Here is a 20,058-nt window from a genome sequence, read left to right as displayed (position 1 = left end):
TAAAGTCACAAACCTGGCGATTTTTTTTTTTGTGTGATTGGTAAATTCATTCAGTTTACAGACATTCTGGCCCCTGTGTCAAATAAGTGCCTTTGTTCCTTTATGCTTTTTTTCAGGTGAGACAAATTTGAGTGTGATGTATGTGGACAGGAAGTTTTTTTTTATTCGTTCACGGGATGTGGGCGTCGCTGGCAAGGCCGGCATTTATTGCCCATCCCTAATTGCCCTCGAGAAGGTGGTGGTGAGCCGCCTTCTTGAACCACTGCAGTCCGTGTGGTGACTGTTCTCCCACAGTGCTGTTAGGAAGGGAGTTCCAGGATTTTGACCCAGCGACAATGAAGGAACGGCGATATATTTCCAAGTCGGGATGGTGTGTGACTTGGAGGGGAACGTGCAGGTGGTGTTGTTCCCATGCGCCTGCTGCTCTTGTCCTTCTAGGTGGTAGAGGTCGCGGGTTTGGGAGGTGCTGTCGAAGAAGCCTTGGCGAGTTCCTGCAGTGCATCCTGTGGATGGTGCACACTGCAGCCACAGTGCGCCGGTGGTGAAGGGAGTGAATGTTTAGGGTGGTGGATGGGGTGCCAATCAAGCCGGCTGCTTTATCTTGGATGGTGTCGAGCTTCTTGAGTGTTGTTGGAGCTGCACTCATCCAGGCAAGTGGAGAGTATTCCATCACACTCCTGACTTGTGCCTTGTAGATGGTGGAAAGGCTTTGGGGAGTCAGGAGGTGAATCACTCGCCGCAGAATACCCAGCCTCTGACCTGCTCTCGTAGCCACAGTATTTATATGGCTGGTCCAGTTAAGTTTCTGGTCAATGGTGACCCCCAGGATGTTGATGGTGGGGGATTCGGCGATGGTAATGCCGTTGAATGTCAAGGGGAGGTGGTCATTGCCTGACACTTATCTGGCGCGAATGTTACTTGCCACTTATGAGCCCAAGCCTGGATGTTGTCCAGGTCTTGCTGCATGCAGGCTCGGACTGCTTCATTATCTGAGGGGTTGCGAATGGAACTGAACACTGTGCAGTCATCAGCGAACATCCCCATTTCTGACCTTTATGATGGAGGGAAGGTCATTGATGAAGCAGCTGAAGATGGTTGGGCCTAGGACACTGCCCTGAGGAAATCCTGCAGCAATGCCCTGGGGCTGAGATGATTGGCCTCCAACAACCACTACCATCTTCCTTTGTGTTAGGTATGACTCCAGCCACTGGAGAGTTTTCCCCCTGATTCCCATTGACTTCAATTTTACTAGGGCTCCTTGGTGCCACACTCGGTCAAATGCTGCCTTGATGTCAAGGGCAGTCACTCTCACCTCACCTCTGGAATTCAGCTCTTTTGTCCATGTTTGGACCAAGGCTGTAATGAGGTCTGGAGCCGAGTGGTCCTGGCGGAACCCAAACTGAGCATCGGTGAGCAGGTTATTGGTGAGTAAGTGCCGCTTCATAGCAATGTCGACGACACCTTCCATCACTTTGCTGATGATTGAGAGTCGACTGATGGGGCGGTAATTGGCCGGATTGGATTTGTCCTTTTTGTGGACAGGACATACCTGGGCAATTTTCCACATTGTCGGGTGAATGCCAGTGTTGTAGCTGTGCTGGAACAGCTTGGCTAGAGGCGCAGCTAGTTCTGGAGCACAAGTCTTCAGCACTACAGCTGGGATGTTGTCGGGGCCCATAGCCTTTGCTGTATCCAGTGCACTCAGCCGTTTCTTGATATCACGTGGAGTGAATCGAATTGGCCGAAGACTGGCTTCCGTGATGGTGGGGATATCGGGAGGAGGCCGAGGTGGATCATCTACTCGGCACTTCTGGCTGAAGATGGTTGCAAACGCTTCAGCCTTGTCTTTTGCACTCACGTGCTGGACTCCGCCATCATTGAGAATGGGGATGTTTGCAGAGCCTCCTCCTCCCGTTAGTTGTTTAATTGTCCACCACCATTCACGACTGGATGTGGCAGGACTGCAGAGTTTTGATCTGATCCGTTGGTTGTGGAATCGCTTAGCTCTGTCTATAGCATGTTGCTTCCGCTGTTTAACATGCATGTAGTCCTGAGTTGTAGCTTCACCAGGTTGGCACCTCATTTTTAGGTACGCCTGGTGCTGCTCCTGGCATGCTCTTCTACACTCCTCATTGAACCAGGGTTGATCCCCTGGCTTGTTGGTAATGGTAGAGTGAGGAATATGCCGGGCCATGAGGTTACAGATTGTGCTGGAATACAATTCTGCTGCTGCTGATGGCCCACAGCGCCTCATGGATGCCCAGTTTTGAGCTGCTAGATCTGTTCTGAATCTATCCCATTTAGCACGGTGGTAGTGCCACACAACACGTTGGATGGTGTCCTCAGTGCGAAGACGGGACTTCATCTCCGCGAGGACTGTGCGGTGGTCACTCCTACCAGTACTGTCATGGACAGATGCATTTGCGACAGGTAGATTGGTGAGGACGAGGTCAAGTAAATTTTTCCCTCGTGTTGGTTCGCTCACCACCTGCCGCAGGCCCAGTCTAGCAGCTATGTCCTTCAGGACTCGGCCAGCTCGGTCAGTAGTGGTGCTACCGAGCCACTCTTGGTGATGGACATTGAAGTCCCCCACCCAGAGTACATTTTGTGCCCTTGCTATCCTCAGTGCTTCCTCCAAGTGGTGTTCAACATGGAGGAGGACTGATTCATCAGCTGAGGGAGGACGGTAGGTGGTAATCAGCAGGAGGTTTCCTTGCCCATGTTTGACCTGATGCCATGAGATTTCATGGGGTCCAGAGTCAATGTTGAGGACTCCCAGGGCCACTCCCTCCTGACTGTATATCACTGTACCGCCACCTCTGGTGGATCTGTCCTGCCGGTGGGACAGGACAATACCCAGGGATGGTGATGGAGGAGTCTGGGACGTTGGCTGAAAGATATGATTCTGTAAGTATGGCTGTGTCAGGCTGTTGCTTGACTAGTCTGTGGGACAGCTCTCCCAATTTTGGCACAAGTCCCCAGATGTTAGTAAGGAGGACCTTGCAGGGTCGACTGGGCTTGGTGTTTTGCCGTTGTCGTGTCCGGTGCCTAGTGGTCCGATGCCGGGTGGTCCGTCCGGTTTTATTCTTATTATGACTTTTCGTAGCGAGATTTTACAACTGAGTGGCTTGCTAGGCCATTTCAGAAGGCAATTAAGAATCAACCACATTGCTGTGGGTCTGGAGTCACATTTTGGCCAGATCGGGTAAAGACGGCAGGTTTCCTTCCCTAAAGGACATTAGTGAACCAGATGGGTTTTTACGACAATCCAGTCGTTTCATGGCCACCATTACTGATACTAGTATTTTAATTCCAGATTTTTTTATTTAATTAATTGAATTTAATTAATTAATTGAATTTAAATTCGCCAGCTGCCGTGGCGGGATTTGAACTCATGACTCTGGATTTTAGTCCAGGCGTCTGGATTACTAGCCCAGTAACATAACCACTATGCTACCGTACCCAGTGTTTAGGCTTTTTTACTTTCATATGTTCAGTGGTTTTGTTCTGTAAACTTGTGCGGTGATATTCACCATTTCAAGGAGAGTTTGGTGGATTAGTATGGGACCATATTACATCCATAAGCAGTTTACTGCAACTGGTGTAATTGCTAACTCTCTCAAGTGTGCGCCTCTGTGAGGACATAGGATAATGAAACTACAACCAGATCATAGGGGACAAGGTCCATTTACAGACACTATTCATTAAAATTCCTAACCTATTGTAGATCTGCTTGAAAATATCCAAATGAATGCGTCTTTCTCTGTAGGGAAGCAGGATCACACAGTACCCATTCTTGTCTACTTTGGAGTAGTTGACATGTTCTCTTGACTGCAGTTTGCAAGTTCCCCATATTAGGCAGGGTGATGGCCCAGTTACTTTCTGTTGGCCTTAATTTTATCCATATGAATATATTTGTCAGACCACAAATTGACGCAAGTCTTTCTAACTTGCAATGTAGTATTGCATGTGAAAGGTGGGTTGGAGCATCGTTTGAATTTCATGGGCCTGAAACCTTACAAAGGGCTGTCCTTAATGCTGTTGTCTCATTAGTGGATCAATCCTAAATTAGGTGTTGGTACACGCATCTTAAGATGTGTACAAATCAATGGGAATGTGGATTTAAACTTCGCGTTTTCATTTCTACAGGAATAGAATGGAAAATCAGAGAAGCTATGTTAAACTTGTATCGAACCTTGGTTGGACCAGACTTAATGTGCACAGTTCTGGTCTCCACATTATAAAAAGGATATAAAGGCACTGGAGAAGGTGCAAGAAAGATTTGCAGGGATGATACCAGAACTGAGGATATACTTATCAGAAAAGGCTGAACAGGCTGGGGCTCTTGTCTCTCGAAGAGAAGGCTGAGGGGTGACCCTGATAGAGGTCTTTAAAATTATGAAGGGGTTGGATAGGGTAGATGTAGAGAAGATGTTTCCACTTGCAGGGGAAACCAAAACTAGGGCCATAAATATAAGATAGTTACTAATAAATTGCTGCAGTTATATAAGGTATTGGTGAGACCGCACCTGGAATACTGCATACAGTTTTGGTGTCCATACTTAAGAAAAGACATACTTGCTCTCGAGGCAGTACAAAGAAGGTTCACTCGGTTAATCCCGGGGATGAGGGGGCGGACATATGAGGAGAGGTTGAGTAGATTGGGACTCTACTCATTGGAGTTCAGAAGAATGAGAGGCGATCTTATTGAAACATATAAGATTGTGAAGGGGCTTGATCGGGTGGATGCGGTGAGGATGTTCCCAAGGATGGGTGAAATTAGAACTAGGGGGCATAATCTTAGAATAAGGGGCTGCTCTTTCAAAACTGAGATGAGGAGAAACTTCTTCACTCAGAGGGTAGTAGGTCTGTGGAATTTGCTGCCCCAGGAAGCTGTGGAAGCTACATCATTAAATGAATTTAAAACAGAAATACAGTTTCCTAGAAGTAAAGGGAATTAGGGGTTACGGGGAGCGGGCAGGAAATTGGACATGAATTTAGATTTGAGGTTAGGATCAGATCAGCCATGATCTTATTGAATGGCGGAGCAGGCTCGAGGGGCCGATTGGCCTACTCCGGCTCTTATTTCTTATGTTCTTATGTTCTTAAATCCAATAGAGAATTCAGGAGAAACTTTAACCAAGAGTGGTGAGAATGTGGAACTCGCTACCACAAGGAGCAGTTGACGTGACTTGCATAGATGCATTTGAGGGGAAGCTAGATAAACACTTGAGGGAGAGAGGAATAGAAGGATATGTTGATTGGGTGAGATGAAGTAAGGTGGGAGGAGGCTCGTGTGGAGCATAAACACCGGTATAGACCAGTTGGGCCGAATGGCCTGTTTCCGTTGCTGTAAATTCTTTGTGTGGCCCCCTGAAGCTCAATAATACGCATCTATGTGGCCAAAAAGGGAGCAATGTATTGGGGGCATAGTATTAAAATCTGCAGATGACACAAAAGAATAAGGGTGTGGTTAACTGTGAAAAGGACTGCAGGTGATTTCAGAAGAACACAGACTCCATGTTCTGGAGGGGGAAGGGGGGAGAAAGAAAAGCAGCAACAGCAGTGGAGGGTGACATTTCTTGGTGGTATATGTATCACCAGTGAAGTGTGGAGATGTATCTAAACTTCGTGATCCAGCAAGATTTTCCTGTCTGCTTCTGGCATCAGATCTTTTTTGGGTTTGCCAATATGTGATCTTGGACATGAGAAACTGTATCCTAATGGAATTCAAACTCTCACCCCTGCTCTGCATGATTTGGAGTTGGAAATATTAGGGGATTTTTTTTTTTAAAGTTAAAAGCTTCACTTGTGCCTGCCATGTGTTATCTAACTACCACAAACGATTTTATTTAAAGCTCTTGCTGTAAATGGAAAGGGGTGCAGGCTGCTTGGGATGTCTTTCCTATTTACTTCAGCAGCCTTGTGTTGTAAAGAAAGAAAAAGAACTTGCATTTATATAGCGCCTTTCACGACCTCAGGACGTCCCAAAGCGCTATACAGCCAGTGAAGCACTTTTGAAGTGTAGTCACTGTTATGTAGGGAATTGAGGCAGCCAATTTGTGCACAGCAAGGTCCCACAAACAGCAATGAGATAAATGAACAGATAATCTGTTTTCAGTTGTGTTGGTTGAGGGATAAATATTGGCCAGGACACTGGACAGAACTCTCCTCTTTTTCGAAATAGTGCCTTGGGATCTTTTATGGCCACCTGAGAGGGCAGATGGGGCCTCGGTTTAACGTCTCATCCAAAAGACGGCACCTCAGACAGGGCAGCCCTCCCTCGGTACTGCACTGGAGCGTCAGCCTAGATTTTGTGCTCAAGTCCCTGGAGTAGGGCTTGAATGCACAACCTTCTGACTTAGGTGAGAATGCTGCCAACTCAGCCAGCTTCATGATGTATGCCTGGTGCTGCTCTTGGCATGCCTTTCCACACTCCCCATTGAACCAGGGTTGGTTTCCCAGCTTAATGTCCTGGATTTAACCTGAATGCACTGGACACAAAAGGCTATGGGCCCTGACAATATCCTGGTTGCAGTGCTGAAGGCCTGTCTACCAGATCTACCTGGCCTTCTAGCCAAGCTGTTGTAGTGCAGCTATGACTCTGGCATCTTGCCTGGAGAACTCCCTGATCTTCAGTGCCTCTATATCCCATATATTTGCAGAAGGTACAAAAAAGTTTTGCAAGGATGATACCAGAACTGAGAGGTTATACCTAGCAGGAAAGGCTGAACAGGCTGGGGCTCTTTTCTCTAGAAAAGAGGAGGCCGAGGGGTGACCTGATAGAGGTCTTTAAGATTATGAAGGTGTTTGATAGGGTAGAGGTCGAGAAGATATTTTCCACTTGTGGGGGAGACCAAAACTAAGGTCCATAAATACAAGATAGTCACCAATAAATCCAATAGGGAATGCAAAAGAAATTCTTCACCCAGAGAGTGGTTAGAATATGGAACTTGCTACCATTAGTAGTAGTTGAGGCAACTAGCATAGATGCATTTAAGGGGAAGCTAGATAAGCACATGAGGGAGAGAGGACTGGAAGGATATATCATGGAATCATTACAGGATGGAAGGAGGCCATTCAGCCCATTGAGTCCATGCTAGCTCTCTGCAAGAGCAATCCAGCTAGTCCCACTCCCCCACCCTATCCCTGTAGCCCTGCAGTTTTTTTTTCCCTTCAAGTACTTATCCACTTCCCTTTTGAAGGCCATGATTGAATCTGCCTCTATCGCCCCCTCAGGCGCTGCATTGCAGATCATAACCACTCGCTGTGTTAAAAAAAAAGTTTTTTTTCTCATGTCACCTTTTGGTTCTTTTACCAATCACCTTAAATCTATGTCCTCTGGTTCTTGACCCTTCTGCCAATGGGAACAGTTTCTCTCTATCTACTCTGTCTAGACCCTTCATGATTTTGAATACCTTTATCAAAACTCCTCTCAACCTTCTCTGCTCTAAGAACCACCCCAACTTCTCCAGTCTATCCACGTAACTGAAGTACCTCATCTCCGGAATCATTCTAGTAAATCTCTTCTGCGCCCTCTCTAAGGCCTTCACATCCTTCCTAAAGTACAATGCCCAGAATTGGACACAATACTCCAGTTGTGGCCAAACCAGTGTTCTATAAAGGTTCATCGTAACCTCCTTGCTATGGTACTCTGTGCCTCTATTTATAAAGCCCAGGATCCTGTATGCTTTCTTAACTGCTTTCTCAACCTACCCTACCACCTTCAATGATTTGTGCACATATACCCCCCGATCTCTCTGTTCCTGCACCACTTTTAGAACTGTACCCTATAGTTTATACCAAAATGTATCACTTCACACTTTTCTGTGTTAAATTTCATTTGTCACATATCCACCCATTCCACCAGCCTGTTTATGTCCTCTTGAAGTCTATGTCTATCACTATCCTCCTTACTGTTCACTACCCTTCCAAGTTTTGTGTTATCTGCAAATTTTGAAATTATGTCCTGTACACCCAAGTCCAAATCATTAATATATATCAAGAAAAGCAGTGGTCCTAGTACTGACCCCTGGGGAACACCACTGTACACCTCTCTCCAGTCCAAAAAAACAACTGTTCACCACTACTCTGTTTCCTGTCACTTAGCCAATTTCATATCCATGCTGCCATTGCCCCTTTTATTCCATGGGCTTCAACATTGATGACAAGTTTGTTAGGCGGCACTTTATCAAACGCCTTTTGGAAGTCCATGTACACTACATCAATACTCCAGTTGTGGCCCTTGTCGAACCTCTCTTACCTCATCAAAAAAACTTAATCAAGTTAGTTAAACACGATTTGCCTTTGACAAATCCGTGCTGGCTTTCCTTAATTAATCCACACTTGTCTAAGTGACTGTTAATTTTGTCCCGGATTATCGTTTCTAAAGTTTCTCCACCACCGAGGTTAAACTGACTGGCCTGCAGTTGCTGGGTTCATCCTGACACCCTTTTTTGAATAAGGGTGTAACATTTGCAATTCTCCAGTCCTCTGGTACCACCCCCCTATCTCAGGATCGGGTTAGATGAAGATGGGAAATGGCTCGGGTGGAACATATATGCCAGAATAGACCAGTTGGCCCAAAGGGCCAGTTTCTGTGCTGGAAATTCTATGTAATTCCCTAATCTTTAAATGGCGGCGTGGAATCTTTAATGTCCCACCTGAGCAGGCAGAGCTTGGTTTAACATCTCAGCCAAAGGGCAGCAGTTTTGCCTCTGCACTGAAGCGGCAGGTTAGTTAAGTCGAGGACTTGGGACAGACGAGAGCTTGAAGCCACGACTGAGCCAAAGCTGGCAATTAAAACTGACAAAGCAACCGGGCAGTTGCTGAAATGAGGCAGACCTCAGAGCTGGTGCTGGCTCCGCAGGAGGAACTGAGATCCTGTTTGCAGAGCCGGAGTCCGCCCCTGCGGTCTCCCATTGGAAGAGAGTAAACGCGTACGTGTACAAAACGGAGCCTGGGACAGACACTCTTGTTCAACCGACCTCAATCCATTCACATTTTGTTTTTATTTCTCTCTCTCTTCCATCCGTATATTCCCCACCCTTACCGCAGGTATGTAAAAAAAATAATGATCATTTTTCGAAGATCTACACTGTGCGAAATTTGCATTTAGCCAACTCGATGTTCGCGTTTATTAAGTTGTTGGAATTTACCTGTTTCTTCACCTGTCTGTGAAACTGGTTGAGAAACCTTTCTAACCCTGGGATGGTTCCTGTCTTAACTGTTGTGGCTCGTTTGTTTATAGAATTATATATTAAATGACTTCAAAATAGATTTAAATGAAGATAAACGTTTGGTTTTGCACCCGAGGTAATCATTATACAAATCTATATTGAAATTAGAGAATAAGGTATTAGCAGTGGGGCTTAATGCAAGTATAGAGCCAAGAAATATTATTTTAATTATCTATTTTAAGTTGCATTTCTCAGTGTACTGGGGTTGGTGATCCTGCAAATAACTTGGATTTCTTATTTTTTTTCTATATTGCCTTTGAGAGGCCGGGTTCATAGTGATTTTAAACTTGAAATGTTTAACTTTTCTGTTCCCAGGTGTTTGCTTCGCAGTTAGGCACCAATTTGCATTTTTTTTTTTGCGTTTCGTTTTTTTTTTGCAGCCGGTTCCGACTCTTTGGACAGTTGGCACCCTCCCCTCAAACCGGCGCACGGACCATGCATCTTCAGCGGGGAAGCGGCGTAAAACAGCAGGGGCTGAGAGGATGAAATCCAAGCCGCCCTCCTCCTCCTCCTCCTCCTCCTCCAGCAGCATGAAAGGCAGGTTCAGCGGCGGGGGAGCAGGCGACTCCCCGGAGATGGAGCTGCACCTGGGCGCCGAGGCCACCTGCAGCAAGCGCGACAGCTGCTGCCAGCTGCGGGACCAGCGGGCGAGGGGACGGGCGCGGCCCCGCGGGGTGCGCAGGCACGGCGGCTGCACGGTGAGTGCGAGCGGCAGCGGCGGCGGCGGCAGCAGCAACAGCAACAGTAGCAGCAGCTGTGGGGGCGTGGCCGCGGGCGCGGGCACGAGGCGCGGCGGGCACGCGCCGAGCGCGCGCCAGCGCAACCTGCGCCGGATCGAGAGCAACGAGCGCGAGCGCCAGCGCATGCACAACCTCAACAACGCCTTCCAGGCGCTGCGGGAGGTCATCCCCCACGTGGAGGCGGACAGGAAGCTCTCCAAGATCGAGACCCTCACCCTGGCCAAGAACTACATCAAGTCCCTCACCTCCACCATCCTGGGCATCGCCAAGGAGCAGCCCCCGGTGCCCCCCACGCTGCTGCCGCCGCCGCCGCCGCCCGCCGGCCCAGGAGCGCCCAACGGCTCCGGCCCGCCCTTGCGCCCCCTCCGTCGCCACCGCCCTCGTCGTCATCATCTCCCCCCCAAGGACGACTCCATCCGAGCATGAAGACAGAATTGGCCAAATTGGGGTGGTGGGGGGGGGGGGGGGGTCCTTCCCCCTCCCCCACCCCCTCATCAAGCCCATGCCTTCCAAACAGACCTTTGACAATCCGCCCTCTTGGGGACCCTTGCCCCATTGAATCTCCTCAAGAAATGGTTCTTTTTTTTGCCAAGTTTCTCTCTGCTGCCAATGTGAATGCCAATAGTTGACTGGTGGGACGAGGGCTTCTGCTGCAGAGGAGGAAACCCAGACCTTCTACAAAGCTCTCAACATGTGCCAATTATTGAAAAGGAACCCTATAGTGCCTTCCTGGGCCTTCATCAGATGTTTTGGTTACGCTTGTGGTACTGGGTGACTAAAAATGAGACTCTACTTTTACCAATCTATGGCTTGTGATGCAAATGGACGTCACAGAGGCACACGGCTGTAATTGAGGACCAAAATACGCCAAGTGGACAATGATATGAAGGGTTTTATCCAGAGCTGGAACCATTTGCAGAAAGGAGGGCGTCAGGGACTAATGCTTGCACCAGCACAACATCTGGAAGAACTGGCAATGAATGTTTTTTTTTAAATGAATGAGGCGTTTTCTTTTCATGTGTATTTTTATTATTTTGTTTTATACTTAGAACTGTAGTTTGAGTTTTCTAATTTATAAGAGACACCCCATCACAGACGTTTGGTGAATAACTTCCCTGCTATCGATACAGGTAGTTAAGGAGCTCAAACCTCTAAATCCTTACATGATCCAACCCTTGCTCAGGTCCCTTACCCCTTGTGGTGTTTCTCATGTTCGTAGGCTGTCCTGGATCTCTGTCACTCGGTTCATACAAACCATGAAATGGGGGGCCTTCCTCTGGTTGATGTTAGCGGCACGGTAAATGTCTGAGAACCTGCCATTTCTGGTGAAATCATAAGCGTACTCTTGAGGAAAAAAAAGTCACGAGAACTAGCACCTAGAGGCAGTCTTCCTCCCGGGCTGCTTATTGTATAAGAGCAAGAGGTAGCATTGCAAGTGAGGTCCGAAAACAATCAGCACAGAACTGAACCAGGGCATTTCAGATGACTGTACGAAAAAAAAATATGATTATGTCTGACACTTCATTTTGTGGCCTGGAGGAAACCATTTATCATGTATATCTGGGGTCTGAGAGGTTGCAGCTCCTATATTATTTAAAGGGACTGCTCCTAAATTTCTGGCTCCACTTCAGCCCTAAGCTTTGCCCAAAACAGCCACCCACATGTCCAGGATGCGTGGAAGCCACAGGAAGGGTCGCTCTGGTTGCCTCTCTTCCGTGGTCTTGTGCATACCCGGGTGGTCCCGGAGAGAGAGATCACAGTCACGCGATGTCTGCCAGTCAGCTCAAAGCCTTTCACCGGCAGTGAGCACTGCAGGATGTTCAGTTGTATCAGTGATGAGGCAAAACAGATCACTATTTAGTTTCACTTTATTTTTGTGAATATATCAGTTTGAATAGTGTGAGAGGATTGTCTAAATGGTGTCCTCCTCTTAAAGAGACTATCTCAAAATAGTCCTGGCACTCAGTCGGTACAGAGTTACATGCCTAATCAAACCTTGGGGTAGAATTTACTGACAGTTCTGAACCATTTGGCCTTTGCCAAATAAAATAGATGCTCCCCCATGCCTGGGTTGTTTTCTGGTAATCAGCAACAGATTATCACTCACCATAAATCACAATAGTTAATCTTTTAACTGCATAGGGTAATCTGGGCGTTGACATCCATTATGGTGTCAGGAACAAAATTGCCAGTTTATGTCATCTCGGGATCAGATCATTGTTTTATGTCCTGCAGTTTAGGGCATCGTCAGGGCTCCCCCACCTCCCCGCCCCCAGCGGCCAGTAATTGCCATCTGCTATTCTGCTTGTAATGTGCTTTTTGCTGCTTAGAAATTGCAAGCAGAATGGCTCGTGACCAGAGAGGCTGGCCCAAGGCAACTTTTCCCTGGTAGTGTGCAGTACAGCTAGTGCAGCCGCTGCCAGGTACTCCCGGCTGGAGTAGGAGATCAAGTCCATAATTATACTTCAAAAAATTTCGCGTGTAAGGTTATTTTGAAGTTACCTCTGCTACTTTTTTTACAGCATTGCAACAAGTAGTAACCGAAAGCTTACGGGTCAAAAGCAAAATTCCACATTATTTTGCGCACCCCTCAGAAAATGACCATTTCAGTCTCATCATCACTGACCCCACAGTGATTTGTCTCAGCCTGTGATATCCTAAAGATTTCTGCAGGAAGTCTGTCCTCCGCATTCCCATGCCTGAATTACCTGATGTGGAGATGCTGGTGATGGACTGGGGTTGACAATTGTAAAGAATCTTACAACACCAGGTTATAGTCCAACAGTTTTATTTGAATTACCTGAACTATTCACACCACCTAGATCTGTTATATGTGTGCAATGAGTCAAGTAAAATTTAAAAAGGCCTGTTTTAAGGTACAGATAGCTAATCTATTTTTACTTTAATTGGGGGGTAGGCGGGGGGGAAACCGGTCATTACCCATAAATTAAAATGACAGAAGTTAACTTCTTTTTTTCAATAGTGTCCATTTTTGGTGCTATGGTCAATGTGACTTTCTTATTGGGTGTGCTATACAATTTTTGTGCCAAAGACTAATAGGCTTTATCGAAAAGGCACGGGAGTGGTACCCTTAAAATGGCCGAGGAAGTCTGTAGCAGTCCACCTCCCCTTCACATGTGGCCTTCAGTAGACTTGCTACTCCATGGGTTTTTGGACCTCCACCTACAAACTATCTGACCTGGGATTTCGACTGAGCTGAGATTGAAAGCTTTTTTCTCTCTCTTTGCTCTCCAATGAAAGAACAGCCAGGGAATATTATAAAGAGGCAGGGTTATCACAGCAGGTGAAAGAGCCCTATTAAGACGGGACTATAGTGCAATAGTTCTCCTCCCTCCCCCTTCCAGTAGTGGAGACCTCACTGCCCATAGTTGAAATCAGGAGCTCACCCTATGGGGGAACTGCATGTATAGACTTGCAGGCCATCACTCCATGATGCATCAGTTTACAATCTTCCTCAAGGCATTTGTTGGGATTGTGGTTTTCATCAAAAAGTTAGTAATACAGGGTTAGGGGAGTACTCCCAGTGCAAAGTGTTCCTTCCCTTACTGCCATATCCGACTCCACTCCTTCCCAGCCACTCACTCAGGCTGAACCAGACTGTGTAAAACCTTGGATTCCTGTTCCCTTATCAAGGCTTTCCTCACCTCTAGACTCCATTTCTCTAAAGCCTACCGTTGTTGGCCTCTGATTCTCAGCCTTGCATGAACTCCAACTTGTCCAAAACTTAACTGTCCATATCCTGCCCTGCACTCAGCCTTTGCTGACTTAGCTCTGTCTTCCCACATACTGAATTTCAAATCCTCATCCCTATTGTCAAATCCCTCAATGACCTGCCCCTCCGATTCACCAGAATGATACCAGGGCTTTAAGGGTTAAATTACGAGGACAGGTTGCATAAACTTGACTTGAATTCACTTGAGTTGAGAAGGTTGAGGGGTGATCTAATCGAGGTATTTAAAATGATAAAGAAATTTGATAGGGTAGATACAGAGAAACTATTTCCTCTGGTTGGGGAATGCAGAACAAGGGGGTATAATCTTAAAATTAGAGCTAGGCCATTTGGGAGTGAAATCAGGAAGCACTTTTTCACACAAAGGGTAGTAAAAAATCTGGAACTCTCCCCCCAAAAGGCTCTGGATGTTGGGGGTCAGTTGGAGCTTTCAAGACAGAGATTAGATTTTGTTAGGTAAGGTTATCAAGGGATATGGAGCAAATGTGGGTAAATGGAGATCAGCCATGATGTAATTGAATGACGGAACAGGCTTGAAGGGCTGAATAGCCTACTCCTTATGTTCCTAACTTGTGACATTTTCTACATTTAATGGCGCAGTGTAAATGCAAGTTGTTATTACCTTTACCACAGTTATACAGGCGCTTTACAGGAGCGATTATCAGACAAAATTTGACACCGAGCCACATAAGGAGATATTAGGACAGGTGATCAAAAGCTTGGTGAAAGAGGTAGGTTTTAAGGAGCTTCTTACCGGAGGAGCGAGAGGTAGAAAGGTGGAGAGGTTTAGGGAGGGAATTCCAGAGCTTAGGGCCCAGGCAGCTGAAGGCACGGCCGCCAATGGTGGAGCGATGGAAATCAGGGATGCGCAAGAGGCCAGAATTGGAGGAGCGCAGAGATCTCGGAGGGTTGTAGAGCTGGAGGAGGTGACAGAGATAGGGAGGGACGAGGCCATGGAGGGATTTGAACACAAGGATGAGGATTTTAAAATCGAGGCGCTGCCGGACCGGGAGCCAATGTAGGTCAAAGTGTACTTAGCGCTGGGGGCAACGGAGTTGAAACTGGAAGATGATGTCATCCTGCCAGTTCTGCCTCTCACGGTGTTGCCTGCAGGGTGGTGGGGGGGGGGCATAGATACAGCAAGTGCCCCCACCCCACAGCTGATTGAATTTGGCAGCTTAAAAAAATAGGGGGTTCCCACTGCACTTCCAATACCCAGGAATATCAGCGGGCCGTGTTTTCATGGGAAGGAGAATAGCTGACTGCGCTGGACGGGACTGAACATGTCCGTTAAAAAAAACATTCCACGCTGACCGGGACTTTCTACCTAATGGGTAGGAAATTGCAAGCTGGTGAGTGCTGACGTGGAAAAGCCTCAGTCACTGCCGTCAGTCATTCAAAAGTGTTAAAACAGCCCAGATCTTAGACAAAGTGACAAGGCTTGACAGTATGCCCTTGGGTTAAAAATAAAGCAAAGGTACATAATTTTCCTTGCTTGATGTAAAGGTGATAGAGAATTCTGAGTGCCAAGCTACACTAGCGTTCGAGAGTACATATTTAATCAGCGTTTTATAAAAATGCAGCGTTCTGGGGGCATCATGGTGGCGCTGAGCATTGGTGCAGGGCACTCAGTACTACAGGATTCCCAGAGATTTCAGTACCAGTCCCAGTCTGATTGTATTAACAGGAAGGCAGAAGTTATAGAATAAAAAAGAAAGAACTTTAATTTATACAGCCCCTTTCATGATCTCAAGACGTCCCAAAGCGCTTTACAACCAATGAAGTACTTTTTGAAGTGTAGTCACTGTTGTAATGTAGGAAACGCGGCAGCCAATTTGCGCACAGCAAGGTCCCACAAACAGCAACTAAATAAATGACCAGATAATTTTTTTTAGGCGTTGGTCGAGGGATAAATATTGGCCAGGACACCGGGGAGAACTCCCCTGCTCTCCTTTGAAATAGTGGCCGTGGGATCTTTTACAACCACCTGAGAGGGGAGAAGTGGCTCTCGGTTTAATGTTTCTCGAGACACGATGCTGGCCACGGCATTTAACGATACCCCATTTACACCGCTTCATTGGAGTGCAGCATTTCACTACCTCAAACACTACTGTAGTTAATTTATTTATTTTAAACTGTTTTTGAATAGCAACGAAAAAATCCCCAATTATTTCAAACTGCCTACATGTAAATTCCCCAGTCCATACACCTTTTGTTTTTTGTATAATTAATAATAGCAACAAACTGAAACCACATAAAGTGCAAAGTTTAAATGTTCCAGAATTTTTGTGAAAGTACTTGCATATTAACCATTTAGTGGCATCGTAAAAAAAAAAATTAGACTGAGCTGTGGGGGGGAAGTGGGGAGTGTAAAAAAATATTTTTGATTTTGATTTCTAAATTCTTTGGGCTTTTCTAAGAGAAGCGTGAGGAACAGAAAGATGCAACTTCGCTGCCACTTTTGCCTCGATGCAAAGGAGGTTCGACTTCGCAGATATGCAAACGTGGGGGGGGGGGGGGGGTGGAATTCAGCTCTCGAATCAGATCGCAATCTGACCCTGCGCTACATTACAGTAGGAGTGAAATCCCCTTCAGTCGGACCCATGTTCCAGGGCACGCTTGGCAGTATAACTCCAGCTTACTGGAGTTCAGGAGTATCACATCAATCTTCGGTTTGTTTCCCCACCACCACCACCACTTACTGAGTTAGTTACCAGTTGGTTTGCTCAAAAAGAGATGCCCACTTTTAACATTCAAACAGATTTTCACCCACGTTTCTTGATGTGCGATATGACCCATCATTTCTGCTGTGCATCATCATGCCAGTGTCTGCGGTATGTGCATGTCCTGGTCCCAGAACCAGCTTTCCCATTGCTTTGAAAAAAATGCAGCAACATGCATTTATATAGGACGAGTTGGTCAAAGAGGTAGGTTTTAAGGAGTGTCTTAAAGGAGGAGAGAGAGAGAGAGGTAGAGAGGCGGAGAGTTTGAAGGAGGAGATTCCAGAGCTTAGAGGCGAGGCAGCTGAAGGCACGGCCGCCAATGGTGGAGCGATCAAAATTGGGGATGCGCAAGAGGCCAGAATTGGAGGAATGCAGAGATATCGGAAGGTTGTAGGGCTGGAGGAGGTTACAGAGATAGGGAGGGGGCAAGGCCATGGAGGGATTTGAAAACAAGGATGAGAATTTTAAAATGTTAACAGAACTGACTGGCAGTATAACTCTGGTCCCTCCAACTGCTGTACGTTCAAACAGGGACCAGGTCTCAGACTATTAATACCGTTGCACCCTTGCTGTATTACTGAAAGTAAACTTGTAGAGCAGTTCTAGTTTCCCCTTTATAGTCGCAATTTCTTTTCAGTTTAATTTCCAAATAAATCTACTTGCTGCAGCCATTTTACATTTTGCTCATCGATTTGTTTGCAAAATGCTGGAAGTTGCTGTCCTGGCCATTGTATCGGGTTGGGGGAGAGGGGGGAAACAGTGAATCGTGACCGGATTTGTGCAAGTGGGCTTGTGACTTCATTCCACATACTAGACAGTGTAGCTCTTTCCCCCAAGTTTAGAGAAACGGTTTAAGTTTTAAAAAGGCAATAGGTCTTATATGGTGTTTTCAAGATTTAATTTCTGTAGTTTGGTAGGAGGATGGCACATTGTACAATAGTTTTCTTTTACACTATGTAGTTTTAAAATCAAAGGGTGAGATTTAAAAGTATTTCACTTTGCATTTCCACAAGTCGATTGTGATTTCAAACAAGAACTGTCAGACAATGATGTTTGTTCTGTGATTTACAAACTGGTTTCCTAAACATGATGTTAGATTAAATAAATTAAAGCATTTTTGTGTGTCATAATCAATAATAATTACTGGAAAAGGGTTTATTTTTTCAAGATTACTACTTAAATATGCTGAAAAATGGCTATAAACATTTGCAGTCACACTTTATCATAGAATCATATAGTATAGGAGGCTATTCGGCCCATCGTGCCTGTGCCGGCTCTCTGAAAGAGCCATCCAATTAGTCCCACTCCCCTGTTCTTTTCCCCATAGCCCTGCAATTTTTTTTCCCTACAAGTATTTATCCAATTTCCTTATGAAAGTTACTACTGAATCTGTCTGCACCGCCCTTTCAGGCAGATCATAACAACTCGCTGTGTGACAAAATTTCTCATCTCCTCTGTGGTTCTTTTGCCAATTACCTTAAATCTTTGTCCTCTGGTTACCAAGTCTCCTGCCAATGGAAACAGTTTCTCTCTATCAAAACCCCTCAGAATTTTGAGCACCTCTATTCAACCTCTCCTTAACCTTCTGGGATCTATGTTTGATAGGAAATTGGAAGCTCATCTTCACAATACCCACTTATTTGCATCCTCTAAGATCAAATTACGAATGGAGAGTTCATAGTGGCAAAACTGGAACTTGGTCCCACTCAGTTGTTGGGCAGTGCGATGACTCGGTGACAGAAGTGTGGGAGTGCAAACAGCACAGGAATAAAAAGCAAATAGTTCATTTCAAGTGAATAAGAAGAAAGGGGATATAGTGTCAGTGGCGTGCCCACACCATGCATCGTAGAGCAGCAGGATGCAGGTTTGCCACATGGCAAGGTCCAAGGCTTGGCCTCTCCATTAGCAGAGGATGCCAGGGAAAGGCCAGGCATTTCCCTACACGGAAGGGGAGGGCAAAGAAAGTCCAGTCTCACAGTGAGGCCTGGAAGCAGATTGTTTTCTGAATGGAGCGAGGTGAATCTAAAAAGAGGAGGAGGAAAATCATTTTCAAATGGGGCAAGGGGAGGGAGTGGGAAATCACTGACACCCTTAGGCCAGCTGGTCCTACCTCTTTGCAGATCAGCAGTGAGGGCATCTGTTACATCCAATCGCTCTCCAGTGTGAACTGGGAATAGAATCTGCATGCACAGAAACTAGCAGTTATAGTTTGGTCAGTTCAGATGTATTTAAAACAGAACCCGAAACAGGGTGGCAGAATTGTTACTCTGCATAAAATTAATATGCTTTCCATTTAGAATTACAATTGGCAAATTGCAATATTAAAAACAATTCTATTGCCAACACCAGTTGAAGGATACAGAACTGAGATTGATAGATTTTTGTTAGGCAAGGGTATTAAGGGTTAGGGAGCCAAGGCGGGTAGATGGAGATAAGATACAGATCAGCCCAATGGCAGAACAGACTCGAGGGGCTGAATGGCCGCCTCCTGTTCCTATGATTCTTTCACACATGACACAGCAGTGCTAAGAGAAATCGAAGCAGAAGATTTTTTCCGACCAACAAGGTCAAAGGGCTTACTGTCCCTGAATGAGCTTTTCTGGCGTGCTTTAACACAGACTCAAAATATGTAAATCTCGTTATTTTCTTAATCATTCTTTCTACAAGTGTTGTTTTGGCGCACACCATTATGAATTTTTGCACTGCTGTAAAACAGCTTTGGTCAGGTATACAAACGTTAAAAGGTTAAACAGCAATTTCACACACCCAGACGGCAGTGGTGCAGTATATAGTTAATGTTAGAAAGCTCCATTTCTAGGGGAAAAACTATCACATTTATATAAAAGGTTCAACTAGTCTATCCGCCCACCCCCCAAAAAAAAAAATTCAACCCCCAGAGTTCCCATTCTTTGAGAAACTCAAAATCTAAAATTATTCTAATTCTTCAAAAAAAACCCAATTAATCATAATTTCAATCAAAATTACGTTGTGCATTTTTTTTTACAATTGGCAGTATGTATGTTTTACAGTGTGATATTATCAGAGCAACAAACTTATACAGTAACATAAGCACTCGTGGACACAGAGATTTCTTTAAGTGATACAGCACAGGAGTGACCTGTTATGCTAAAGTTAATTATTATCGATGTTAAAGTTAGCCAGAACAGCCGGAGGACAAAAAGTCTTGCAAATATTTAGGAACAGTAGATGAGATTACGGCTGCTATTATGTAAAGAACCTTTCATCCTATTTAACTCTTTCTTAGCATAATGAAACGTTTCTGCATTTGACTTTGTTTCTCAGTGTCTCTGGTGATTTTGAAATGCCCTTTTAAGATGAATGTAAGGTCCAAATAACAACACTCTTTTTAAAAATAAATAGGTTAAAACCTGCCCTTACTTTGTCAAGGATCGTACGTGAACGATGATTATTTGGGTGGAGTATTGTAGGCCACGTGACACTGATATAACTCCACCTGAGCGAGGAGCCAATTTAACATCAACTTGCATTTATATAGCGTCTTTAATGTAGTGAAACGTCCCAAGGCGCTTCACAGAAGGGTTATCAGACAAAATTTGACACCAAGCCACATATGGGAGACATTA

Source organism: Heptranchias perlo, chromosome 22, assembly GCF_035084215.1.
Source record: "Heptranchias perlo isolate sHepPer1 chromosome 22, sHepPer1.hap1, whole genome shotgun sequence".
NCBI classification, from domain to species: domain Eukaryota; kingdom Metazoa; phylum Chordata; class Chondrichthyes; order Hexanchiformes; family Hexanchidae; genus Heptranchias; species Heptranchias perlo.
This window is presented reverse-complemented; position numbering follows the sequence as displayed.